This window comes from Lissotriton helveticus, chromosome 7, assembly GCF_964261635.1.
Source record: "Lissotriton helveticus chromosome 7, aLisHel1.1, whole genome shotgun sequence".
Classification (NCBI taxonomy): domain Eukaryota; kingdom Metazoa; phylum Chordata; class Amphibia; order Caudata; family Salamandridae; genus Lissotriton; species Lissotriton helveticus.
In genome coordinates, this window is record NC_136068.1 from 926340037 (window position 1) to 926366884 (window position 26848).

The following is a 26848-nucleotide window of genomic DNA, read 5'->3' on the forward strand; positions in this document are numbered from 1 at the left end:
ACCTCAAACTAGCCACGCAATCTCTAGTTCTATCAAGACTGGACTATGGGAACTCAATCCTAACAGGCATCCCCAAATCCCACCTGGCTCCACTAAAAACAACACTTCACGCGGCAGCAAGAATGATCACAGGCTGCAAAAAATATGATCACATCTCCCCGGCTCTCAAAGAACTCGAATGGCTCCCTGTGGAAATGCGAAGTACCTTCAGAACGGCCTGCCTAACCCACAAGGCCCTCCACACCGGCAAACCGGAATACCTGGCTAACAAGCTCAAAAAAGCAGGCCAAGCCAGAAACTTGAGAAGCTCTAATTCCCTGCTGCTCATCCTACCAAAAACCAGAAGGAAAAGAACTGCGGATTGCTCTTTCTCAGGAAATGCCCCCAAAATATGGAACGCCATCCCCCCGCACATCAGAACTCTACCGTCCTATGCAGAATTCAAGAGCCAACTTAAATCCTTGTACCTGATCCGCTCCCTTGGTTATGGATAACTTGGAGCTGCAAACGTCTCAGAATCCATGCGTTATTGTTGAATCCAGTACTGAGAAGCCCTGCTGTCCGAACTTTTCTTCTTTCAAAATTGTCTGTCGCCGATTGCTTTTATTGGGTTTGTTTCATGTTGTTCTCTTTTTCATGCCCACTACTGTGAAGCGCTCTGATACCTTCGGGTCTTGTTAGCGCTATAGAAAACTTCTAAATAAATAAAAAATAAATAAACATGTGGGGTGAGTGGAGTGCTAGGAAGCTTCTTTCGTGTCTGCCATGAATGCTGTCTTTGTCCCATTCCAGGCGCACCACAATTAGCTCAAGACAACGTGACGGTCAAAGACAGATTTCCGCTGTTCTTGGACTTGCAGCTTCCAGCGCTGCTGGGCGTGTTCCACTTTATTCAACACGTTGGCTCGGCTCCTTGAACGAGCAAGTACTTCATGAGCATTGGCAAAGGGCTGATGATCCCCTACATCATCGTCAGATTGTATGAGTTGTGAATGGCCGAAGAGATGTTTCCTTAGCATGGGTTCTATCATGGTAAGGTAAAGCATGTACAGCAGAAGCAAGCCCAGGATGGAAAGGTAAATGATGATAGTAACTTGTATTGTGGCCGTGCTCCTCTCTTCATATTTACATTCACAGCGTAGGCAATATGCTTCTAAATCATTAGGAGGTACATTCTTGGGACTAGCGACATTGAGGCAATGACAATCCTTCTGAGAAACATTTAGGAGGAATACTTCTCCGATAGGGATCAGTACACTGTGCCTCAGCTGTTAATTTGCTTTTGATCATATGACTGAGCCCTAGTTCTCTATATCGGCTTGGTCCTTGTCTGGGGCTTACCCTCTAAATAATAGGTTCAATGGAACTGCGGAGAGGGACATCTCTGTCGGTCGTATCAGGCCTGCTCTGCCTCCTACTGGTGGTGTTGCCTGCGTCCGAGTCAAAGAACTCTGAAGATGTTCGGTGTAAATGCATTTGTCCACCGTATAAAGGTTCTGATTGTCTCGATGTATAAAATGCACCTTCACTTCTTAGTGTGGGCCAGATGACACTGAGCAACTGAATATCTCTGAAAGGCTACTGTTCTTACAAGAAAAAACGACTTCAGATTTCAGAAAGGGGTGCTGGTGGGATGATATGTGTTAATCTGCAACACAGAGCACCATAAAGATGCAAGGTCCATCCTGGTGAGACAGCAAACATGGTATTTCACGAACTGGTACTTGCACCACCTCTCAAGTGCAGAACTGAGGCGCAGTCCCCAAATCAGGACAGGCCTCTACCATCTTCACAATCATAAGCCGCTAACACCCCCATAAGACCATTAAAGCCCTCTAGTCAAAGCACAGTCACAAATCAGGGTTTAAAACAAATGTCTTCCATTCATGCCTATGTGCACTGAATGCTCTGCTGTTTTAGAATTAATAGGTGATCGCTAAAAGCAGGCTAAATCCAGGTCAGTTTGTCGAATGTGTCCAGAGTCGCCTTCAATGATTGCTGGGGGGCCAGTAAAATGATTATGAACTGACATAATCGCTAGTCTGTGGAATGGTTGCCCAAGATGGCTCACAGGCCTAACACCCCCTTCCCAAAGGGTAATGACCAGCATCCTTGTTCCAACCAGCAAGTCCAGAAGATCTCCCATTCGACTGTCCAACTCATGTGAGCCCCGGATCTTTGTGCCTGACATCACAGCATCTCAGTCTTTCCACTGAGAAGTCTCAATGCAAAGAAAACACTAGGCAGCACAGTCAGCCGGCAGACAACAGCCATTCAAGTCTCTGGATCTCTTCTTCAGAGAGCGCAGACACAGCGGCCATGTTGGACATTAAGCTTGCAGCACTTTTCTACCAAAATGGAGGAAATATACACCACTTGGGAAGAGAAAATCATTTGCACCCAAACTCATGGGTGTGAGATTTTTATAATAAATTGAATATACAATAGCACAACTGTGCGCACTTCACACCCCAGAATTTAGCTCCCTCTCTTGACCCTGTTTCAAGTGATTGTACTTGTTTGTTTATAAATTGATATTATGACCAATCGGAACTTGCAAAGGTGGGTCAAATACAGCATTCTCCCACACCTGCTGAACAGCAATTTACAACCTGAAAATAAATATTGGTATAAAGAAATGTGTGTGGTACATTACCTCGATGTTAATGTGTTCAAACAATTTAAAACGTCGTTTTGGAAAAAGGAAACCGTGGGTTGGGCGATGGAAATGAATAAAACCATATTCACATACTTTTAATCATTGTTTGACCAAACATTTTTTTTTCTTTCAGGTTTCAAGCTTGCCAAATAAATTGTCACGAGACATATACTGAACCCATAGAAAGAGAAGACGGTGTGGGAATTTCAGTTTTAATGACTGTCCAATAAGCTGGCCCCAGAATTAGATAATTTGACCCTCATCAGCATATATGGTTTTAGACTGATCCTCCTTCACACACTTCTGTACAACATACTCTTCTTGGTATTTTCATTCCGTGAACGTCGGAGCCACCCATGGATGTAATGGTCCAATGTTGCACAATTCAGGATGTACGGTATGGAAGGGCCTAGCCAAGGTGTACATGGAATACTTATGAAGGCACGCCTGAAATCAGCTTAGTTATGTGTATCTTGTGTTAAGATAAGGTCAGTACAGTGTGTAGTAGTTTGAAACAGTACACCTTATTTCCTACTAACTGTGTTGTTAAGCTTGGGCGTGTACCATGGCGCTGTCGTAATGTTAATACGTTTATTGCTTATATGAGGCAAACCCAAGCACAAATCAAGGTTTTAGAACAGGTGTCATCCCTTCGGCACTGAGTACTCATTCAGCCGCTCCACAACCAGGAGTAGCTCGCTGAAGGCAGGGTCATTTCAGGTCAGTTGGTGGCCGTGGAGTCGACTCTGTCGAAAGCTCGTGATACCTATTCAGGCAGCGTGGGCTGAACCTTCGCCTCAAAGCGCTGTCTCTGGTGCTGAAACCACAGTCAGACCTAATGACTCGGTTGCCTTTAACTTTGAACAAGCGCTGCCTCCATCTCATCGTACTTTCACCCCAGACACAGCAGCACTGTCTGTCGATAGTGTATGGGGGTAAAACTGCGAATAGTAACAGAAAGCTACTCTAGAACTCTTGTGTATCTCACAAGCTTGGGGCGGAGGGAAGGCGATCCAATGCACAATATGAAGTTAGAAAACATCTTAAGGCCACGTGAGGGCACCCAGCCTGCAGTCGGTGCAGTCTCAGGCTCCACTGAGTGAAACACTGACACGTGCGGATAGTTGTATTATTTATACAGACATTACATGAGGCAGCATGGGATGCCTTGGCCTTATGTTTTGATTGCTGCTCGCTACCTTTCTTTAACTGATGAGGTACTATAGTATTTTAATTTTGACTTCTTCCAACACCGTTGGAGATGAATAAGTCTCAAGTGTGACTCTATCTTTGTTGTTGACCCTTCACTGACCCTGTGGACGTTTTAGAACAACAGTCCTGAATTTGCCATAATCTGCCCTTATTCCACCACTTTTCAGAGATACCTTCCTGGGAGTTGTCTAGGTTTAACCACATAGCAATCCTCTAACCCAAGATAACCTATGCCCTGTCGCTCTCTGAAGCTGTGCTGCTCCCTTTCTGTCTCTTTCTAACTACCTTTGTCTCACTCTCTGTCAACCCTCTCTCTTCTCTTCTCTCTCTCTCTTCTCTTCTCCTCTCTTCTCTTCTCTTCTCTGCTCTTCTCTTCTCTTCTCTGCTCTTCTCCTCTCTTCTCTTCTATGCTCTTCTCTTCTCTGCTCTTCTCTTCTCTTCTCTGCTCTTCTCTTCTCTTCTCTTCTCTTCTCTGCTCTTCTCTTCTCTTCTCTTCTCTTCTCTGCTCTTCTCTGCTCTTCTCTTCTCTTCTCTTCTCTTCTCTTCTCTGCTCTTCTCTTCTCTTCTCTTCTCTGCTCTTCTCTTCTCTTCTCTTCTCTGCTCTTCTCTTCTCTTCTCTGCTCTTCTCTTCTCTTCTCTTCTCTGCTCTTCTCTTCTCTGCTCTTCTCTGCTCTTCTCTTCTCTTCTCTTCTCTGCTCTTCTCTTCTCTTCTCTTCTCTGCTCTTCTCTTCTCTTCTCTTCTCTTCTCTTCTCTTCTCTTCTCTTCTCTTCTCTTCTCTCATTTCTCTCTCTACTACCAAACGCTTTCTCTGTTACTTGGGTCTCCAAGGATGCTGACACCCGCTGCATAGTACTGGCGGCGAGGTTCAGCTGAGATTCTTACCCCCTTTTCTCTCTTTCTCTCCCTCCCAGCCTCCACCTCAGTTGTTCTGCCTCTCCTCTTCCTCTTTCTCTGAAGAATGAAGGGGATGAAATGTATGTTGAAATTGAAAAGGTCAGTTGGGCCCACGTTGTTGCTCAGAAATCCCAGCTGAACTCTCGACTCCCTTTTACCAGTAAGAGAGAGGCACCCTGGTGCAATTGCCCTTTCTAAATAGTCACAAATACATTATTCACTTCGTGTAAATTATGGTAATTTACAGGAAATATACTTAGCAGTTTTATTGAAAAGACCTGATTTTATTCCCTCTATAGATGGACATGTAGATAGTCCTGTTTGACCACGGATCGCAGGTTTGAATTGATGTGTGGTTGAATCTGTGAAATATGAGTCCCATCTTTATTTAGAGGCTTCATAGACCAGCGATGGCAACGCCAATAGGTCTGGCATCGGCTGTGAGCATTTGGGCGTTGTCATGGTTTATGCAAAAACTTATTTTTGGGAAACAGCTGGGCCCTCCTCAATCCCAAAGAATCAAACATTGGCTAAAAGCAAAAATAGTTCTTATTCTTGAAATGAAACAATGCCGTAATAGTCGCGGGCACAGAAGAGAGTCAGTTTGTATGTGGAAGTGCGGCTTGTGAAAGGGCAGAATGCAGTCACTCAGATGGAGGTAGTTTGTAAGCATGGGCGGATTTTGCGGATTCGCAATCCCCGAATTTGCGGATTTGCGTATTTGCGGATTGCGAAAATACGCAAAATCCGCGAATTCTCACGGATTTGCGTATTTTTTTGGGGGGGTGTGTTCGCACGGGTTTCTGCAAGTTCGCGAGGGTTTTGGACAATTTCGCAAATTGCGAACTTACTTGTCGGGTCGCCAGTTTTGCGAACTTGTTGTTTCTACGTGCCCAGCCTGTTTGCAAGGCTTTCTTCATCACTGCCACCCTCTGTCACCACTGGCACTCTCTTTGGTCACCCATGCCACTCTCTGGCTCACCCATGTCACCCTCTGTGTCATCACAGCACCCTCTGGTTCACCAGTGTACATTATTGGGGCAAAGCAAAGCACTGCCATCCTCTGTCAACACTGCCACTCTGGTTCACCCATGCCACCCTCTGGCTGGCACACCCATGCCACCCTCGGTGTCATCACAGCACCCTCTGATTGACTAGTGAGTGTACATTATTGTGGCAAATCCAAGCACACCTGCACTAAGTTTTGCAAACAACACCACCTGCCCTGCCCCAACTGACATTAATGAAGGCTGGCACCTGCTTGTCTGCTCCCTTTCCTTTTTGTTGCAATAACAGGATGCAATGGCATACTTGTAACTATTCTGTGACTGTCAGAGCAGGGTCACACAATAGTTGCAAGTAGGCAACCGGATTCTGGAGGGCCCCTTCAGGAAGCACTACAGGTAAATGGTTACAAATGATGAGCTCGAACTTTTGCACCTGCTCGGTGGTTTTGCTTTTGCAAAACTCGTTTTTCGGTAATTTCGCCCTATTCGCGAGGCGCGGCGTCGTGCGAACTCGACCGTGGAAGCCGCGAACTCGTGCGAGTTACCCCAAGGTTGAGTATGGGCGCCGCCATTTTGTTTGCGAGACGTATTTCCGTTTCCGCCCGCTATGTGTAATCTCGCGCAATGAGCGGCTTGCGAATGCAAGTTCGCACGAGTTCGCGAGAGAAATCGCATGCGAACTTACTTACGCGCACGTGATCGGGCCGCCATCTTGTTTTTCATTCATTCCTATGTGTCTGGGTATGGTGTTTCTATCCTCTGTATATCTCTGCCATCCTTTGCTTGTTTTAATATTTTTTTGATCTATTTAACTTATTTTCTATCCCTCTATTTTTCTAGATCTATATTTTTGTGTTTTAGGCTACTTTTGTTTACTTTTCAACTACTTTTTTAAACTTTTATTTCCTTCTTCCCTACTCTTATTCTTTTTCATTTTGTCTCTTCTTTACTGCTAACACCTGCCCAGAACATGGTCAAGACAGCTGTCAAGCTGCCCAAGACGGGCACCGCAGCCCGTTCCCGGCTCCCGTGTGGTCGCTTGAGGGCGGAAATGGTGGTGCCCCGGGAGATCTTCAGCCCTGAGGAGGTGGGCGCCCTTGTTTTTTATGTGCAGCGCCGTCTCCCCAGGACCATCGCGGCAGGCGGCAGGATCGCTGCTGGTTACACCAACAGCCAGGAGCGACGGAAGCGGTGGGGGCAGGTGTGCCGGGCCCTTTTTAAGATCACGGGGGTCCAGCGCACCTACAATCAAGTCACCCACCGCTGGACCGATATCCTGGACCGAGAGCGTGACCTGCTAGACGTGCGGGGAGTGGAGGTCCCCGGGCTTGGTGAGTAGTAGTAGCAATTTTTTCATCACTCACTACTCTGTTTTGTCTCCTGCTCTGTGTGACTGTGTTATATTGCAAATGTTTGCTTTAATTTTTTTACAAAGAGCAATAATGCTGCTGATTAAATTGATAAGAGAGGTAAATTAATATTTCAAAATCTTCTGTGCATTTCAGGTGCACTGTTCTCCTTCTCTGTGGCGGTGCCACTGCTTATTTGTTTTCTATATTGTATTCATTTAATTGGGCTGAGTAATGTATGAGTGTATTTTACAGAACTGCGTAATGCTAGACACAAAGGGGCAGATTTACAAGCCCCTTGTTCCACGTTTACGCTGCCTTACCTGACGCACAGCGACGTAAACGTGGCGCATCCCTGCGAGTCATGTACAACGTGATCCATCTAAGGAGATGCGCCACGTGAAGGCCTGGGCCTGCGCCACAATGGGTGCGTTCCCACGCAAGGGGGGGGGTGGCGGTCAGGCAGCTGTGCGCCTCGCAAAAGTGCCTGCGTGAAATCTACAAGATTTAACGCAGGCACTTCCGCGACGCTGCTATGTCAATTCTTTATGCCTGCTTGCTTGAAGCAGGCGTAAGGACTGATGCGGTATGTTGAGTATTGGGCAGCCCTGAGCATTGCTATAGTTGCATCGCGCCCGCGACGCGACTCTAGAGATGCGCCCCTCTTTCGTCACGAGATGCGTCACACATCTGCCTACCCTTGCGCCAGGGTTTGCCGCATTGTAATAGCGGCACATCTGCCGTGACGCAAGGTTAGTTTTGCGTTACGCATTTGTTCTGGTGCACATCTGGAGGTGTCCAGCTCAGAACTCGTAAGTATGCCCCTAAGTGTCAGATTAGCAATTACCTGCGCATCCCTGCAAAGTGTGCGGCACGCCAGCACCACCCATGGTGTGCCGTATTTACAATGCTGCACACCATGGTCCCAAAACGTCACCGAAGCGTTACGCATCGGTGCCGTAAAGGCGGCTCATTGATGGAGTTGCGTTGCAACGATGGCGCAGCTCCAGCAATGCTGCGTCAAGCCGTAAGTCTGCTTCATGCAGGCGCAGGGTTTCAGTGACGCATCATTGTCCTAAATGACTGATTGAAATTTTATATATTCCCCATAGCCACTTTTAGCATGCGTTCCTGCGCAGGAACGCCCTCCCTTGCGCTGGAACGCTCCCTAATGGCGCAGGGCTTTAGAATGGGATGCATCTCCCATATGCGTCACGTTGTTAATATACGCCACACCATGGCGCCTCTCTTGTTGTGGCGCTGCGTCACAAAATTGACGCAAGAATGGAGCAAAAGAGCTGCAAGGGGCTTGTAAATCTGCCCCTAGCGTAGAGGCTCAGGTGCAGTCCTTCCTTTGTAGCCCTCTTTTTGGATGAAATAGTTGGTTCTTGTTCTTTCTAAATGTTTGATTTGGTTGACAAGGACATCGGCAAGCAGCAATCATCAATGTTTTCTGTTAATTCTTTCATGTTGTACGTCAGGTCCGCCCAGGGGCAAGCGGACCGAAAAATCGGATGCAGTGGCTCCAAAGGAGGAGGATGCAGGCCAGGGCGGCGAGTGCTCCTTTGCTGGCCCCAGTAAGTTTTCATTTAAATATAGAGGACCTATTGTTGTCCAAGCGTTCCTAATTTAATTCTTTCTAAATAGTGTTTAGATAGGAGCAAAATCAATAATCCTACTGTTGCAGGGACAATTCTCCACAAACCGAACTATGGTCACCAAAGACCAGAGTAATAATATTTCAGAGTGGCGTGTTTGGCACACTGTATAAACCTGGTAGTGTCAGCGGCACGGACTCCTCCTTGCAAAAATTGCAAAACCTTTCGCTCAGTCACTCTAGTCTGGAGGACCAAAAACCACAGAGTCTATTCAAGTTTAAAAGCTTTATTAAAAGTTTAAGTAAACACATATATTAAAATAAAGTTAGTTGGAAATGGAAAAGTGCTTGGTGCTGAGTTGATGAGTAATGGAACACATTTCTTGTGGTCGAGCCGAGCTTTCACCTGGTTTGAAGTTGATGTTGCTCTTGTCCTTAGAAGTCCAGTTTCTGTCTGTTCAGAGAAAAATGGTGTGTGTTAAAATTAAGCAAGCATTCAACAATTGTGACAAAAAAGTGAAGCAAGACAACAGCCTTCCCTGGAAGGAGGGACATTTTTACTTTAGACTAGAGTAGACAGTCAATTAATTTTTCTGTTGTTTTCAAATTTTTTCATTCATAGACCAAATACTAGTGAGTGGTGTAATCTAACATTCTTAAATCTACTTTGTAGGTGGAACATCTGGTGGCGGGGCCAGCTCGGATGTGGTGGTGATCATTGACTCTGAGTCCGAGGATCACTCTGGGGAGGAGGCGGCGCTAGAGGAGTCGGACCAAGAAGTACAGACTGTGAGGAAGGAGACAGTGGCGGTGGCGAGTACAGGTAAGCTGGATCATGGTACTATCTGACTCTTAGATAGGATATGATGTGTATCCAGTGGTGGCCCAGTGACAAATTACAATATGGTAATTACAGCAGGCTGGGACCGACAGACAGATAGAGGCAGAGACAGAGAGAGCGGAAGACAGAAGGAGAGAGAGAGAGGGAGGGAGCCAGAGGGAGGGTGAGGGAGGGAGACAGAGAGAGAGAGACAGCGAGTTAGAGGGAGACACAGGGAGACATAAAGAGGGAGACACAGAGAGAGAGAGAGAGGGAAACAGACATATCGCCTGGGCTTCTGCCAGATCTCTTTCATATGAAAGAGCATCAAACCAAGGATACAAGTGAGTTGTGGGAAGGGAAATGGTGATTCAAGCGCCCCCCCTTGCCCCTCCCTGTGGACGCCCATGATACTGGCCTGAATAGTTTTGTACTGCGCTGGCTAGTTGCTAGTTGTACTGTGACACAACTTCCTGCTGAATTATTTTGTGTTAATCATATTCTTAAAGAGCATTGGTTACATATTATGTCTTTCTTTCTTCATATAGTTGGCAATACTAAAACCTCCAAACCGACGAGGAGTATGCTGGCTGTACTGGCCCGGCAACGGAGGCTGGAAGCAACTGTTGCCGAATATCGGCGGCTGGTGGAACTGGAGGGGGACGACACGCACTCCAGTGCATCAAATCTAACATCAACATCCTCCTCCGTGACCCCACGTTCTGCCGGTAAGCGCAGTGCTCCAGCGAACCGGAGCCGTGCTGGAAGACGCCACCGCCGAGCAGCAAAGGCTGCAACTCACAGTACTGTTAAGGCTCGCTTGCGCCGTGTACTCCGCAGAGTGTCCGACCTAGAGGCGGAGGTCCAGAAATGGAACGAGTATCAGAATGTGGTGGAGGGCCTCCGCCTAGATCACGCCACCCTCCAGGAGAAGTATGATGCCCTGGCCCTAAGGCATGATGCCCTGGAGGCCAAACTTAACAGCTTGCATCCCTAGAGTGTCCCTTGCCCCTTTTTTAGAGACTTTTGGGGGGTGGGAATTGGGAGTTGGGTTTTTTGTGGACTTTTGAAGGACTATTTATTTGTTGGGGTTAGGGAGGGTCTTGCGGGAGATTATTTTGTTAGGGATATAAATATACTTTTTCAAACTTTATCTGAGCATACCTGTTTTTTTACTACTTTTGAGCTTGGTGGGTGGTGGTTTTGCAGTAAGTTCATTTAACTGAACACTGTCATCGTGTTTGTTCACGTGCAATAGGCCAAATGTTTTCCAAAGTAAATACCTGTCACAGAGTTTGTTAATTCAAGAGCCCTAGGACTTTACTACTAGTACCACTGTCACTCTCTCGCCTCTCCGAACACTCCATTATACTACCTCCCATCCAAACGCTTATCTTACCTGTAATTTGTGTTTGAGGGCTGGCTCCACCTGGAATTCACAGAGTCCTAAAGCGTTCTGCAGCAGGGCCACAACTGGAGTTTCCCGGCGTGGATTTTCTGCAAAACAAAAGCAATCAACATTAGAAATGTGGCAGCGGTGCTCACACACCACAAAAACCTAGAAGCCCCACAGACAGCACCCCTAAGACAGGCAAGCGAGCAATAATAACGCCTAAACGTTCACGTGCAATAGGCCAAATGTTTTCCAAAGTAAATGCCTGTCACAGAGTTTGTTAATTCAAGAGCCCTAGGACTTTACTACTAGTACCACTGTCACTCTCTCGCCTCTCCGAACACTCCATTATACTACCTCCCATCCAAACGCTTATCTTACCTGTAATTTGTGTTTGAGGGCTGGCTCCACCTGGAATTCACAGAGTCCTAAAGCGTTCTGCAGCAGGGCCACAACTGGAGTTTCCCGGCGTGGATTTTCTGCAAAACAAAAGCAATCAACATTAGAAATGTGGCAGCGGTGCTCACACACCACAAAAACCTAGAAGCCCCACAGACAGCACCCCTAAGACAGGCAAGCGAGCAATAATAACGCCTAAACGTTCACGTGCAATAGGCCAAATGTTTTCCAAAGTAAATGCCTGTCACAGAGTTTGTTAATTCAAGAGCCCTAGGACTTTACTACTAGTACCACTGTCACTCTCTCGCCTCTCCGAACACTCCATTATACTACCTCCCATCCAAACGCTTATCTTACCTGTAATTTGTGTTTGAGGGCTGGCTCCACCTGGAATTCACAGAGTCCTAAAGCGTTCTGCAGCAGGGCCACAACTGGAGTTTCCCGGCGTGGATTTTCTGCAAAACAAAAGCAATCAACATTAGAAATGTGGCAGCGGTGCTCACACACCACAAAAACCTAGAAGCCCCACAGACAGCACCCCTAAGACAGGCAAGCGAGCAATAATAACGCCTAAACGTTCACGTGCAATAGGCCAAATGTTTTCCAAAGTAAATGCCTGTCACAGAGTTTGTTAATTCAAGAGCCCTAGGACTTTACTACTAGTACCACTGTCACTCTCTCGCCTCTCCGAACACTCCATTATACTACCTCCCATCCAAACGCTTATCTTACCTGTAATTTGTGTTTGAGGGCTGGCTCCACCTGGAATTCACAGAGTCCTAAAGCGTTCTGCAGCAGGGCCACAACTGGAGTTTCCCGGCGTGGATTTTCTGCAAAACAAAAGCAATCAACATTAGAAATGTGGCAGCGGTGCTCACACACCACAAAAACCTAGAAGCCCCACAGACAGCACCCCTAAGACAGGCAAGCGAGCAATAATAACGCCTAAACGTTCACGTGCAATAGGCCAAATGTTTTCCAAAGTAAATGCCTGTCACAGAGTTTGTTAATTCAAGAGCCCTAGGACTTTACTACTAGTACCACTGTCACTCTCTCGCCTCTCCGAACACTCCATTATACTACCTCCCATCCAAACGCTTATCTTACCTGTAATTTGTGTTTGAGGGCTGGCTCCACCTGGAATTCACAGAGTCCTAAAGCGTTCTGCAGCAGGGCCACAACTGGCCAATTTCATCCCTTAATAGACCTTGCCAGCAATGGCCCAGCCAAGACCCGTAAACCCAAGCGCAAACAAGTTTGACAGTTGACACCCCCAAACAGCCAAAAATGCAAAGCGGGGAAAAAAAGTCACACTTAGCAAAATGTATTTAAATGAGGACTCACTACTTCCAGTCCCTCTTTAGGGGACTCAACGTAAGTTTCTTCATTGTGCAGAATCCAGGCATCAGCATTACGGGAAATGGATAGGATGAGTGGAGGAGGAGGATAGACGACCAGGACTGAGTTCTTGTCAACTAACTGTTGTGAACATGAGGAATGCTGCGGCATCAAAATCAAGACAGTTCTGCTGATGGGCTTGTTGTTGCTTGTGATGGGGTGATTACAGTTTTGTTGTGAATGTGATGAAGCACTTGCTAAACAAAGAAAGACAGACACACAGGAATAAAAGTGAATAAGGAGGACTAAATTTACAGTTAATGAGTCATTGACTCATTTTCAGAACTCGCTGTCAGGGAAGCAGAACTCGTCCTCATATTCTGCTAATTCATCAGTCGGTTGTACTTCTGGTAACTGAGGAGAACTTTCCTCAGGTAGGTCGGTGTCCTCTTCTTCCTTCGTGCATTCTCGTACTTTGTAATCTGGTGGTATGAAGTGCTGGTTCATCTTTATCACGGTGAGCCGCTCCACATTTGCGGGCAAGAGGCGGGACCTTTTGCAAGTCACAATGCCACCAGCAGAACTAAAAACACGTTCTGAAGACACGCTTGCGAGTGGGCAAGACAAGTAATTGATAGCCAGGTTGGTGAGCTCTCGCCATATTTTTCTTTTCCCATGCCAATACGCCAATGGGTCCTCAGTAATATTGACCGCTGTGGAGTCATCCAGATAGGCCTGCACCATTGAAAGAATGTCCTCCCGCATTCCTGTACTTTGCACTTCTGTGTCCTTTCTGGGACAAGGAAACCCTAGCTCACTTAGCCAATCCGCTTCAGACATATCGCCTGGGCCTGGTGCAGATGATACGGTTGCTGGTGTGGTTAACGGCTTAGTGGAAAAGTCAATCACTTCTGCCAGAGGCACAGATGCAGAAGTGCTTTTTTGGGACGCCTGATGGCCTGCTGATTCACTAGTAGTACTGTCTTCTCGTACAGTTTCCTTCCGCTCTCTTTCAAAACGAATGGCTGACTGAGCTAGCCAACCTTTGTACTCTGTAACATCTGATGTTTCAAAAGGAATTATTACTTCGCCAAACAATGGCTTTTTGTAACGTGGATCCAGAATAGTAGCACAAATGTAGTGCTGTTGTTTCTTGATATTTACAAGCCGTTTATTGCTAACTAGGCGTTGTAATAATCTCTGCGCCAACTCATATGCTTCATTCTTTCCAGCATCTTTTAATTGTGAAGACACCACCTTGACTTGGTGCTCGAGCTTCAGCTACAATGGGATAGCTTTGCTCAAAGAACAGTCCTCCCTGCTGACATCACGCGTGAAGACCTCAAAAGGACGAAGCATGTCTGTCAGGCTTTTAACTAGCTGCCATTGCTCCACCGCTAGCATCATTTCTGTCGTATCACCACCCAGGTTGTAGAAATACTCATTGACTACTGGAAACAGCTCATGCAGACGCTCAAGCATGTAGAAGGTTGAGTTCCAACGTGTTGCCACCTCCTGGATAAGTGCTTTCACTGGCATACTACGTTCATTTTGCTTGCGCCTCAGCTCCTTCCGGGCCTTAAACGAATGGTTAAAATGTGTGCATATTCTTCTGCAGATGGTCAGTATTTTGTCGACTGCAAGTTCTTTTTTCAAGAACTTTTGCACGACAAGGTTCATACAGTGCGCCAAACACGGCACTCTGAAATAGAAACCGTCCTCCATGGCCCTAACTACATTGCTGCCATTATCAGTAGAAACATAACCAACCTTGCATTTTCTTGGGGGCAGCCATTGCGAGACCTTTTTGTTAAAGTCATCCAAAATGTTGGCTGCAGTATGACTTTTCTCCATGCCAAACATGGCTAATGTTGCATGTTTACGAGCACCCTTAAAAATCTCGACCAAGTCACCACCTGCATTTATCTGTTGTGCAACCCCTGAAAAGGAGACCCAGTGTGCAGTGATGCACATGTAATCAAGGGCTTGGCAACTGGTCCACATGTCTGTTGTCAGGTGTATAGTGTGAACTGCACTCTTCTGCAAAGCTGCCCCAACCAACTCAAGCACCTCTTTATATAGTGCTGGAACAGCAACCCTGGCAAAATAGAACCGGCTAGGAACCTTCCATTTAGGGGCCAGTGTTGCCACGAGTTCAAGGAAACCCACACCTTCGACAAATGAAAAAGGGAGAAGGTCCACCGCTAGCATTTTAGCCAGCTTAGTGTTATACAGGCGTACAATTGGGTGGTTGCGTTGAAATTGCACATCTGAGGAGAACATGGCTGAAATGGTGTGCTGGACAAATTTACGGGATGATGCTGATGCCTTATTCGACCCACTTCTGATCAGTGTTGACATTTTCCGCATTGGTGTGTCTCCCACACTCTCAGTGTGCCTCCTATGTGTTCCGGAGGGTGTGGTGCTGCCAGGGCTACTGGGTGCAACCGGACACATGTCTGACGCTTCTTCTACCTCCCCGTCATCTTCAGATGAAACACCTAGTATGGGTATATTTTGGCCACTTGCCCTTTGGGATTGCTTTCCCTTGATGTTTGCTAGGTGCGCAAACCATTCGACAGCGTGCCTTCTTTCAAGATGACCTATCTGGCCTCCGGTTCCATAGTTGGTACCAGTCTTACCACGGCTAACGCTATTCTTACAAATGCAACAAACGGCTATGTTATCATACTTTGCATAGACACTAAAAAAGTTCCAAACTGGGGACTTGAAACCTCTGGTTTTGGCGCACAAGATGATACTGCCAATGCCAGATGAAGCAGTGGTGGATGAGCCTTGCAGACATCTACTGGGTTGTGCAATTATTTCAGCAACCCTACTTGAGGGAGTCAAGCTGGATGGAGTCCCCCTCTGGGGAGAAAATATGGGAGCTGTAGGTTTTGTTGAACTTGTTGTACTACTTGACTGCATTGGTGGTGCTACCAGTGGCACGTCGCCAGGGTCACGCTCAGCCTGACGTCGGGATAGGGTATAAATGTCTGTCTGCTGCATGGCCGGTGTGGCTGGAATGACGTGTGTGATGACTAGGTCATTGCTGTCATCCTGTTCATCAACATCAGAATGAACCACTTCATCAAGTCCGACGTTCGGATCCATGAGCTTTCCGGGGCCCTTCCTTTTAACATTTGATACCTTTCGCAGCTCATGGTGTGCCTCCCTCTCAGACGTCGGAGATGGGTGCCAATCTAGATCCAGATCATCATCTGATGGAGCGGGGCTTGAAGAGGAACTTCTATACACACTCCTTGATCTTTTCTTTGGTGGGGAGCTGGGAGAAAATGAATCATCAGGAGGAGTGCCTTCGTCTTCCTGACATGATACACCGGCTCCAAAGTCAATTTCCTCCTGTGCCCCTACTTCTGGAAGAACAACCATTGTGGGCGCTTGCACCGCTCCATGCGCCGCTACATGGGCCTCTTCATTGATCGCTACTTGCAACTCTCCATGGACCTCTCCTTCTCGGCCTTCTCCTTCTCGGCCTTCTCCTTCGCGGCCTTCTCCTTCTCGGCCTTCTCCTTCTCGGCCTTCTCCTTATCGGCCAGCTCCTTCTCGGATAGCTCCTTCTCGGACAGCTCCTTCTCTGACAGCTCCTTCTCGGACAGCTCCTTCTCGGACAGCTCCTTCTCAGACAGCTCCTTCTCGGACAGCTCCTTGCGCATGTACTTGTGCTTGTACTAGTAGCCCATACAGTTGTTGTTGCGGCTTTGGTTGTTGAATAGTACTTGTGAGATGAGTTAAAACCTGTGTTGATGGTGTGCTGCTACTTTCTTGCGATGAGCCAACATCACTGGTCGTTGGTGATTTAACCATTAAACAGGCTACCTGTGCAGCACTCATGGTGGGCCTTTGTTTTCCCCACAAAAATTTAGTGGTGGTGCCACCAGTCTCCTTGGTAAGTGGTGCCACTTGCTTCTTCTTCTCCTTAGTAGAGACATCTTTCTTGCTAGAGGACCTACGGGCACCTTTTTTTGGAGCCATCTTCTTCAGATGTCGGAACAACAGGCCGCAGCAGGACTTCTTCCTGGCACTGATGCTCAACGATGATGCGGATTTATTGACTTTATGCACCTACAAGCAAACGAAGACAGAGGAACATCAGTAAATATATGTTGCATATGTAGCACTTCAATAATTAGTTTGCAAGTAGGCATTTATGAATACACTCATGCACACCACACAATATGGAAATTTCAAAATTAAGAATTGCTAAATTTTTGGGAAACAGGAATTTAACATTGATCCAAGAGAGCACACACATAGAGGGTTATAGTTTCATGTACCACTGACTCCCCCTGGGCACAATGGGTGAAAGCAAGGCAAAATGGGTGCAGGCCTATGGCACAAAGCTCACTGCCTGCCTTCAAAATGGCCGCTTGACCCCCATCCACATGGCCAGGACCATGCCTCAAAATGGCCACCACCAACATAGCCAGCCCCCAACCCCTACTCCAAAAAGTCAAAAAACACAACACAAATCAAATCACCACAATCCAATGCCATCCATCAAGTTTCAGAAGGCTTATGCTGCCTGCTGGTGGTTTTCTGGTGCAAAATTGCAATTTTTACAATTTCGCGAGTGCGAGATTGTTGCTTCACGGCGCGAACGTGCCGAAAAACCAGCAAAATCCGCGAACAGACCGATTCTGGGCCCCCTGGCCATAATGGATGAAATCAGAGCACACTGGGTGCAGGCCTATGGCACAAAGCACACAAACTGGCTTAAAAATGGCCCATAGACCCCCACCCACACGGGACCAGGCAATAAAATGGCCCCCACCCACATAACAAGCCCCCAACACCACCCCAAAAAGTCGTAAAACAGTAAAAACACACAAAAATCACCACAATCCAATGCCATCCATGCCCTGGCCAGAATCATGTTAAAAATAAAATTCAACAAAACAGTTGTATCATGCATGCAGCCATGCACCCATAACTAAGCCTGGTGGTTTTCAATTCATGTGCAGAATTGTAATTTTTGCAATTTCGCGAGTGCGAGATTGTTGCTGCGCGGGACGCGAGCAGTGCGAACACAAGCAAAAAAATCCTCAGCTCGCGAACTTGCAGATTTTCCCCCCCAAAAAGTCAAAAAACAAGCAACACACACAAAAATCACCACAAACAAACAACATCAACTTACTTCCTTGTGAAATAAAATTTCGAATCCAAAAGTAATCCAAAAGGCCTCAAATCCAAATATCCAGCAGCATCCACAAAAAGTAATCCTTCCCAGTCAAGGTCGAAATCAAAGTGGCCAGGAAATGGACTAAGCAATGGGAGGAGCTTGCTGGACAGGAACAGGAAGTTGGAGACTGGGCCACTTCCTTCACCCCTCCCCAATTGTAATATTTGTACTTTCGCGAGTGCGAGATTGTTGCTGCCCGCGCCGCGGCCCGCGAGCAGTGCGAACACAAGCAAAAAATCCGCTTCGCACGGATTTGCGTATTTTCGCCACATCCGCGAGAGTTCGCGGATTGCGGATTTACTGAAAATACGAAAAATCCGCGAGCGTAACGGATTTTACGCCCATGCTTAGTAGTTTGTGGCCGAAATAGGCTGCCCAATACGGAATACTGTAGGATTCACTGGGAAGAAGAAAAATGTGAACGGAACAATGAAAGATCAGTGGATATAGAGGGCTGGCTGAAAGCCCTTATACATATATTACACATATAATTTTAGTAAAATCAAAAGGTTTCAGTAAATGCAGACCTAAAAATAGCTTGTTCTTTTCCATAACACTATGTCCACTAGAATTGTGTCATTCTAAGGTTAATGTATTGTTCCCATCGTTCTAGATTTATTGATCATGCCAAATAATACACCATCTGCTGCATACGTTACAAATTTCAACTTACAAATGTGTCCAGTCCAAGTGAATGTATTAAAAAGGAAGCGTCACATGTGGTGCAACACAGTGGCATATCCTTTTCATACTGTAGCGAGTCAGCCTTCAGATACTGATTATTGAATTCAGGAGGTAAACTGGTACTAATAAGGTCTATCCTTTTCTCAGACACTATTAATGTGTCCCTTAAAAGCAAAATATCAATGAAATACTATCACAGGATGTGCCACATAACTTTCCTTTTCTAACCACAATTGCTTTTTAATCCTGCTGCAATATTTGGACTCGCAGTGACCTTGCTTAACACTCAAACTGATGTTAACCCTTACCCTGATTCTTATCATCACTTTAATCCTGATTCCAGTACTAACCCTAAACGTAACCCTACCTCTAACCTTAACCTTAGTCCTAATGCTAATCTTATTTAAAACCCTAATTTTAACTCTACCTAACCCTAAAGCTGTCTCTTACCGTTACCTTTTCCCCTTGAGTTGAGAGTTGTGAAGTTGAAAATCTCGAAGGCTCACAATGCCGAGGATTAAGGGTAGCCAGGTCAAAGGTCATTAAAAAAATGTGGAGCCCTGTCAGCTGCCCTAAGCAGCAGCGGAAACTGTCCAAGGTCTGGTGCTGCTTAGCAGCCACCCACCACTTCCCCTGCTGTGGTGCACTGCTCCCCCTCCCCACCGCACAGATATTCCTGGCCAGACTGCCAATCCTGCATTAATCATTTCTCAATTTCCCAGCTTGTCTATAAACTGCCACCTCGTCCCACCCACCTGCAGGCTTCATGGTCCTGACTCACCACCCAGTTCTGGTACCCTGGTTTGGATGGGTGTTGTTGAAAGTGTTCTGCCTTCTCTATCACCTCCTGCTCCAAGAGGTACAGCCTTGGTGTGCTGCCGTCCGGGATATGGTCATGGGGGGCTGGGCAAAGTCGTATCTCATTGTCAGAGAATATCGTATTTCTCCCACTACAACCTTTAGCCTCAAATGTTACCCGCAGCCCTACTTCACCCTTACCCTAAACCTATCACCCATCCTGTGATTACCCCTCTAAGTCTTGGCCACCCTGTAACCCTAAAGTTATACCTCATCCAGTCTTAAAACTCACCCTAATTTGTCTCCTAGGCCAATTTTTCGGCCTGCCCCTACACTAACCCTAAACCTATCATCATACCGTTTATTTTTAAAATGCATCTCCTTTCTGACTATTGATTTTTCAAACCATTTGCTTGAAGAACCTTTCAGTGCAGCCAAATAATGTGACATAGTTCCAGGTTAGCACTCTACAATATTCTTCTGAACTAGTCCCTCCTTCTTGCCACCATCTCAACTATAGCTGAACATATGTAGGAAAGTGCCAGTTTACATATGTCCAGGCATTGATGGGCAGAGACTATGACACTTTATCACTATGGGCCTGATTTAGAATTTGTGGAATGGATGCTCCATTACAACAATGATGGCTTTCCCGTCCGTCTTAGTGCATTACTATATAGTCTCTGTGTCTGTATGTTTGTTTGATCTTACCGTTGTGCTTTCAGTATGTATGTCCTGCTTTATTTTATAATGTATATTTTATCTGTGTTTAATTTCATAACAGCGATAATAATGCTGGTGCTTGCAGAACAGATGTCGCAATAATGAAGGCAGGCAAGGGACATTTCACGAGAAGAGATGTGGAGGTAATAGTTTGACACAAAAACACAGTAACATCCATCACAATGCACTTGTTGCCATCTTCCCAGGGGTACCCACACTCCATTTCAGAAATCTGTGCAGAAGAACACCCCTCCCCCCCACACACCCCTCCCCCCCCCCCGCTCCACCGTCCCCTCCTCCATGGAAACACTTGCAATTAGCGAGGATTCCCGTTGCATTCCTTCCTTCCTAGTGAGGGGCCGTGGCCTTGAAAGGTGGCAGAGGGAACGAGGGCAGGCGAATAACACACGAACATGAACGCGTCACCAAACCTACATTATCTGCACAAGCACTTGTCCCTCTACAGGAAAACCTCGAGGATGTGCTTGAAGATTAATTTCCTACAAGAGCTTGGATGAGAGGCTGCTGAAGCACCCTCCTCAGCTTCAGGCCAAGGGCACCAAGGCAGATGAGAGTGGCCTTGTGCAATCACACACCAGGACGCCATATCCTTGACTTCCCCTGACATCTTTGAGATGACTTGTTTTATGGAAGCCTATAAAGGACGCAAGGAAGTCGTTTGGTTGATCTTTTATTTTAATTTCCATGCATTTGTTTAGCATTTTTGTCTCCATTGATGTGTTTAGTTTCAAATAGGAATCTATCCTATTCCACATGGACTTTAAGGTCAACTTCTGACACTCAAACCAGGATGTCTTTCCAGCAAAAGAAAAAAAAAAAACACAAGGGAGGCAAGTGATACGTTTTCCTTGGCACCATTGTTTTTTATTAGTTCAATCATCAAGGGTGTATAAACGGAGACCTAACTGTCGGATGCACTTACAAGGTTGGTCACGCCAATAACTTAGAGAAACACAAAAGTCAAACCTATGTCTGTTTGTCTAGGAAGAATCTGTGGAGACTGAATGGGAAAGGCTATACTTAATGTATGTGAAAAGATCACTTGCCTGTTAGAAAATGAGAGAGGCAAGGATGAGAGGGTGCAGTGCGGTAGGAAGGTGGGTTCTGGCCGCCCCGGGTGTCATCACTGAAGGGGGTGACAAAATGGCAAAAATATGTTTTGTAACACATATTTTTGCCATTTTGTCAAGCCGGGGTGGGCAAGTGTCATACCTGAGGGGGGCCGGGCTGGCAAGTGTCATACCTGAGGGGGGTGACAAAATGGCAAAAATATGTTTTAAACGCATATTTTTCCATTTTGTCAAGCCAGGGGCGACAAAAAATGTTCCGCACCGGGTACCACCTGAACTTTCTATGCCACTGAGAGGGTGAGAATCGATCATTCCTCAGAATACCACAATGTTCCTCGCAGAAATAGGTTGGCAACATTATGGTGGGCCCCCACGGTGCCAGGTATGGCTGAGGGGCATGATGGTGGACCCTTTGATCTCTCCAAAAGGGTCAAAGTGCTTCCAGCAGTTGGAACTCATACCAGTTGGGGTGGCAGTGGGAGCTGGGCCCATCCACGTTAAATGTGGGGGCCCAGGATGATACAGCCTCTTTTGTATCCAACCTTCTTTGCTGCAACAAGCCCACTCTGATCACTCACCAGAGCAGTGTTGGATGTGATTCTCCTTTTTCTGCCTCTGGGTCTAGCATGTGATTCTCCCTTTTCTGCGTCTGGGCCTAGCTCCTCTTAGAACTGTGGGGCATATTATCAAGAACGGGCGTTACATTATCGCCGCTTTTATCGGCAGGAAACTGCCGATAAATCGGCGATAATGTGCTTGATAATCTGCTCTATGAATTCCAATCGAAGCCCATGTTAGATGTCTTCACATCGCAGTTTCCTGCCGATAAAAGCGGCGATAATGTAACGCCCGTTCTTGATAATATGCCCCTGTGTTGAGTGGGGGGTGCGACTGGATGTGCATAAGATGGTCACAGCTTAATAAAGCTCGGTCCGGCTTCCATGCCTCGGCGGGAAATGAGCTAGTTTTGGACAACGGCCCACAAACTCTTAAACATTCCTACCATTCGAAGGCAGCTGCAGCACAATGCCTGAATTTCAGGTTTGAAAGGCATTCTCACCATAATACCTACATTTTGATGCAACGTGCTTCACTGCAGCCACCACTTTCTCTCCAGTCAACGCGTCTGAGGTGATTTTCTGCACCATGTGACATCAATTTCTCAACCGCTTGCAGCGCTCTAATTTTTCGTTTTTGATGTTAATGATTGTTGCTACACTGTTTTTATTTACATGTTATGGCCATATCAATACCTAATAACTGCTTTACATATTTTCCCTCATTTTAACTTTTACCATCTTACCCGCTCTTCCTATTTTTTTTTACACTCTGACTTCACAGCCTTATATGGGGAGATCTCGCAAAGTGCAAAGTGTCAGTAAACAATCCGCGCACTCTAAGGCTGCTAATTTTCTTTGTTTGAATCTGTTTTATTATTTTTTTCTGTATAACGAAAGAACAAAGCAAATATCTGCAATACAGTACCGTTTACATGCAGGCTGTGGCCAGTATATTCATGTCACTCACATTTGTTATCACAATATTAATAAACGTCTCTGCATACATTAATGTGCCTCCTATCTTGTGGCTCATACAAGTCTCTTACATTCCTCAGATTAGTGACTGCCAACTGCTCGATCTGCCAAATTATTAGCAATGGGTGTACTGTAGGCGGATAGTAATATTGGGGACAACTAAAACGTAACTAGGATTGTATGTTCTATGTAGCATGGCGCCGCATGCGGGCCTGCCCCCCCCTCCCCGCACCCCACAACAACAGCCGCAGGTGTACTTCCACATCCCAGCGTGAGGGATCTATTGAGTTTACGTAGGCTAAACCACAATCCGGTGTCTTATTTCTGATTTTGTATTTGCGGTGGATCCTGAAGGTGTACTCACAACTCTTAGGGCCACATGCATCAATATTGCTTTTTGCGAATTCTTATTTGCGAAAAATAAGGAATCGCAATTAAGAATTCGCAGAAAGCAATGCATCAAAAAATCACAAATATTTTTGCAATTTCTTAAAATTCCTTATTTGCGATTCACAATTTGCGAATCGCAAATAAGGAATCCCTTTACATTCATTCCTATGGGCCTAGAGGCCCATAGGAATGAATGGGAAGTCATTCTCATTTTGCGAATAGCAATTTGCAATTCGCAAAATGAGAATGCAATTTCAAGGGTGCAGGGGGGGTCCAAAGGACACCCTGCAGCACCCCTGAAATTTGACTTTAAGTACATTTTTCACACTCACATGCCCCAAGGGCATGTGTGTGTGTAAAATAAAACTTTGAAAAATGCACTTGTGTGCATTTTCCAAAGTTTTCGCAAATTACCATGAAGGTCAACTTCATGGTAATTTACCTCTCCCTATTTGCGAATTCGCAAGTTTTTTAAGTGTCATGCATTGCATTTAAGAAATCGCAAATTGAGATTTCTTAAATGCAATCGCAATTTAAGAAATCGCAACATAATTGTGATTTCTTAAATTGAGAAATAATAAAAAAACATGATGCATCCCAAAATTGTAAATTGCATTCACAAACGGCCGAATTTTGCGATTCGCACCGTTTGCGAATGCAATTTACAATGATGCATTTGCCCATTAGTCTCGATGTGTGTTTGGTGTGGCATCGGGCCCAATATCAGAGGTCACGTCTACTTCCTGTAGCTCTTGCACTATCTTGTCCCAGTGTGTGGCAATTTGTGTTTTAAGCAGCCCCAGCGCATCCTCTGTATGCAGCTTTGGCCCAAACTTGTAATGAGCGCCTCCAAGTAATAATGACGGGGATCAGGGGATCACTGCCTTTTTGTAACCAATCATTGGGCTACTATCAGCCCCAAAGCAATGAAGCAGGAAGTCACCTTTTGGTTCTTAATTCGGCTATAAATGTGCAGAATGCAGGCTTCCCAGCATAGGGGCACGATGCCCTCTGTGCAGCGATTTATTGAGGCCACCACTGATTCCAGTATTCCCTCAGATGCGGGCAGCTCCACACCATGTGAAGCAGGTCCGCATCGATTGCGTGGAACACGGGCATCCAACATCTGTGCGATTGTAATATTTATTGATCTTCTCTGGATTGAGATATGCTCTCTGTTAAATAACGTATTATATTAGGCAAAAACACATGTTACGCGGAGCACAGCACTTTGTTCCATTCAGAATCTGAAAAGGGATGCTGGATTTCTCTCTCCCAACTCATATGTAAAGGAAGTAGCGCTATTGCCGTGTGATGCCTAAGGGATGCAGCAAGCCACCTAATTAGGTGACGTCCCTATCCCATGACATGCAAGTATTGAATAGTTAGTTGTGTTTGGGGCTCACTTGACATGTCACCGCAATATTTATTTAATGCTGAGATTATTGTGTGGTGTATGAGGAACTGTCCTGGCTGGAACCCGTTACTTTCCGCTAGGGAGGCAAACAGTAGCGGTCGGCAGTAGGTGTTTCTGTAGGGCGGTGACGTGGGCAGGGGGAGGGGCAGGGTGGGGGGTAGTAATGTATGGATTACAGAGTTTTACAGGTAAGTAAACATTTAAATAAATAAAATGAATTTCGTTGCGCGTACTGCATCACCAAATGTGATGCAGTGCACGCAACAAAATTCATTTATTTATTTAAATGTTTACTTACCTGTAAAACGCCGTAATCCATACATGACTAGGCCCCACCCTGCCCCTCCCCCTGCCCACATCACCGCCCTACAGAAACACCTACTGCCGACCGCTACTGGAGGCAAACGGCATGAGCCTGCCCTCATGGTATATATCGCCGGTGTCACGAATCTCGGCCTCCTTCTAGTGCCACAGTTCATGAGTCGTAATACTTGTGGGTCCTCTGGATATACCCAGCAATGGTAGTGCAGGGGCATATGTTTGTGTTTTTTGTAATGAACAAGCTTCTGCGATAGCATTTGTATGCTACATTAAGCAGTAATTGTGCTAGGGCTGTCTGCCTGCTAAATCGGTGGAATAATGTGAGAAGAACTTGATGAGATGAGGGCGGTGCGTATGTTGCCGTGTCCTATAGGTAGTGCTTGGAGAACCACCGAGCCACTCATTGCAGTTGTGCCGCAAGGTAGTAATGTTCTAAGTTGGGTAAAGCGAGCCCCCCCTGATTCGGCGGCAGGTAGAGTTTCCGGAGGGCAAATCTACTGCGAGATGTTCCCCAGATGAATCCCCTCATCACTCCCTCCAGAGTTCGGAAAAAAGTTGGGGATATATATAGGGGTAGGTGGGTAAAAAAATACAGGAGCTATGACAAAACCACCATTTTTACCGAGGCCACTCGGCCCATAACCGTCAGTGTAAGCGCGCTCCAAAATGTTATTTGAGAGCGAATTGAATTCACTGTCCTACCTAAGATTCCATCGAGCAAATTGTCCTGTTGGTGATAAACTCACACGCCCAGGTAGTGAAAGGTATCTGTCTTCCACTCTATGCTAACATCATTTAGTGTGCATTGTGATTTAGGACATGTCTTGCCAAATGGATAAAGGCAGGACTTGGCCACATTTACTTTCAACCCAGACAGGACCGTGAATTCTCCCAGGATGTGTGCCACTTTCTCCGGGATTGAGTGTAGGTCTTTGAGATATATGATGAGATCATCCTCATAGAGAGATCATATGCACGCCATCACCCAGCAGGATCCCCAACCCGTTCCCTGCTCACGGATGGCTGCTGCCAACGGCTGGATCGCCAGCGAGAATAGTAGTGGGGATAAAGGGCACCCAGTCTGGTCCCCCGCCTCACTCTGATGGGGTTTGAAATGTACGGACCCGTCCATACTCTCATCATTGACGCTTCATATAGGAGCCAAACCAGACTGAGAAAGGCCTCTCTGAACCCATAGCGTGGCAACACCACAAACAGGAACTCCCCTTCTATGGTGTCAAAGGCCTTCTCGAGGTCCAATATCAGACAGCCTGATCGGGGCCAAGGGTCCAGTGCATATCAAGCAACTCTAAAAAGAAATCCTGCAAGTTCAGCGAGGTATCCATGTTAGCACAAAACCATTCTGGTCAGTATGAACCAAAGACTGGACTAATGATTCCAGCCTATCCGCTAAGAGCTTGGCTAGGATCTTATAATTTGTGTTTGTTGGACAGGCCCCATGAAGGGCTCGCTCCCCCCCCCGCATGACAGGGCCCTGGTACCGGCCTTCCAGGTACTACCCGCAGAAGCAACCCCCAACCCGTCCCCCATGGGACGTCCGCTCCTGGGGATCCCTGTGTCCCTGGCCTGGGCCACCGTCAGCACCCTTGCCCGGACCAGCCGCCATCTTAGACACTGCGCCACGAGGCCGCGTGGCCTCAGCTCGACCCCAACCCCGGGCCTGGCCAGGTCCCGACATCCCGGCACCACCATCCACCCAGGAGGTGAACGGACCACTTGGCAGGTCAATGGGAGTAAGAAGTGTCGATGGCTCTCTCCCGCCAGGTGCCGATCACCCCCAGCCTCCTCGGGCGCTGGCTCCACCCCCCTGCTGGGTGTCTGGACTCCCTCATCCCGGACCTCCCGACCTCCAAGAGCGAGGGTCCGGACATCAAAGAGTGCCAGACCTATAACTGAGGCAGCCCCAGAACAGGAAGGCAGTTGTATCCTGGAGTCAAGAGACACCGCGACGAACTCATCCTTGACGGACTGCCGGCGCTGCCGCAGCCCTGCC

The 26848-nt window shown here is 46.6% G+C and overlaps 1 long non-coding RNA gene and 1 pseudogene across 1 annotated transcript in view; one reads left to right on the plus strand and one right to left on the minus strand.

The window, feature by feature from the left end:
- LOC144767138 (uncharacterized) overlaps positions 1-26848 on the plus strand; it is a 342956-nt gene that overhangs the window by 271379 nt on the left and 44729 nt on the right. The gene's annotated exons all lie outside the window — the stretch shown is intronic.
- Positions 726-2191, minus strand: LOC144767140 (transmembrane protein 9B pseudogene; annotated as a pseudogene).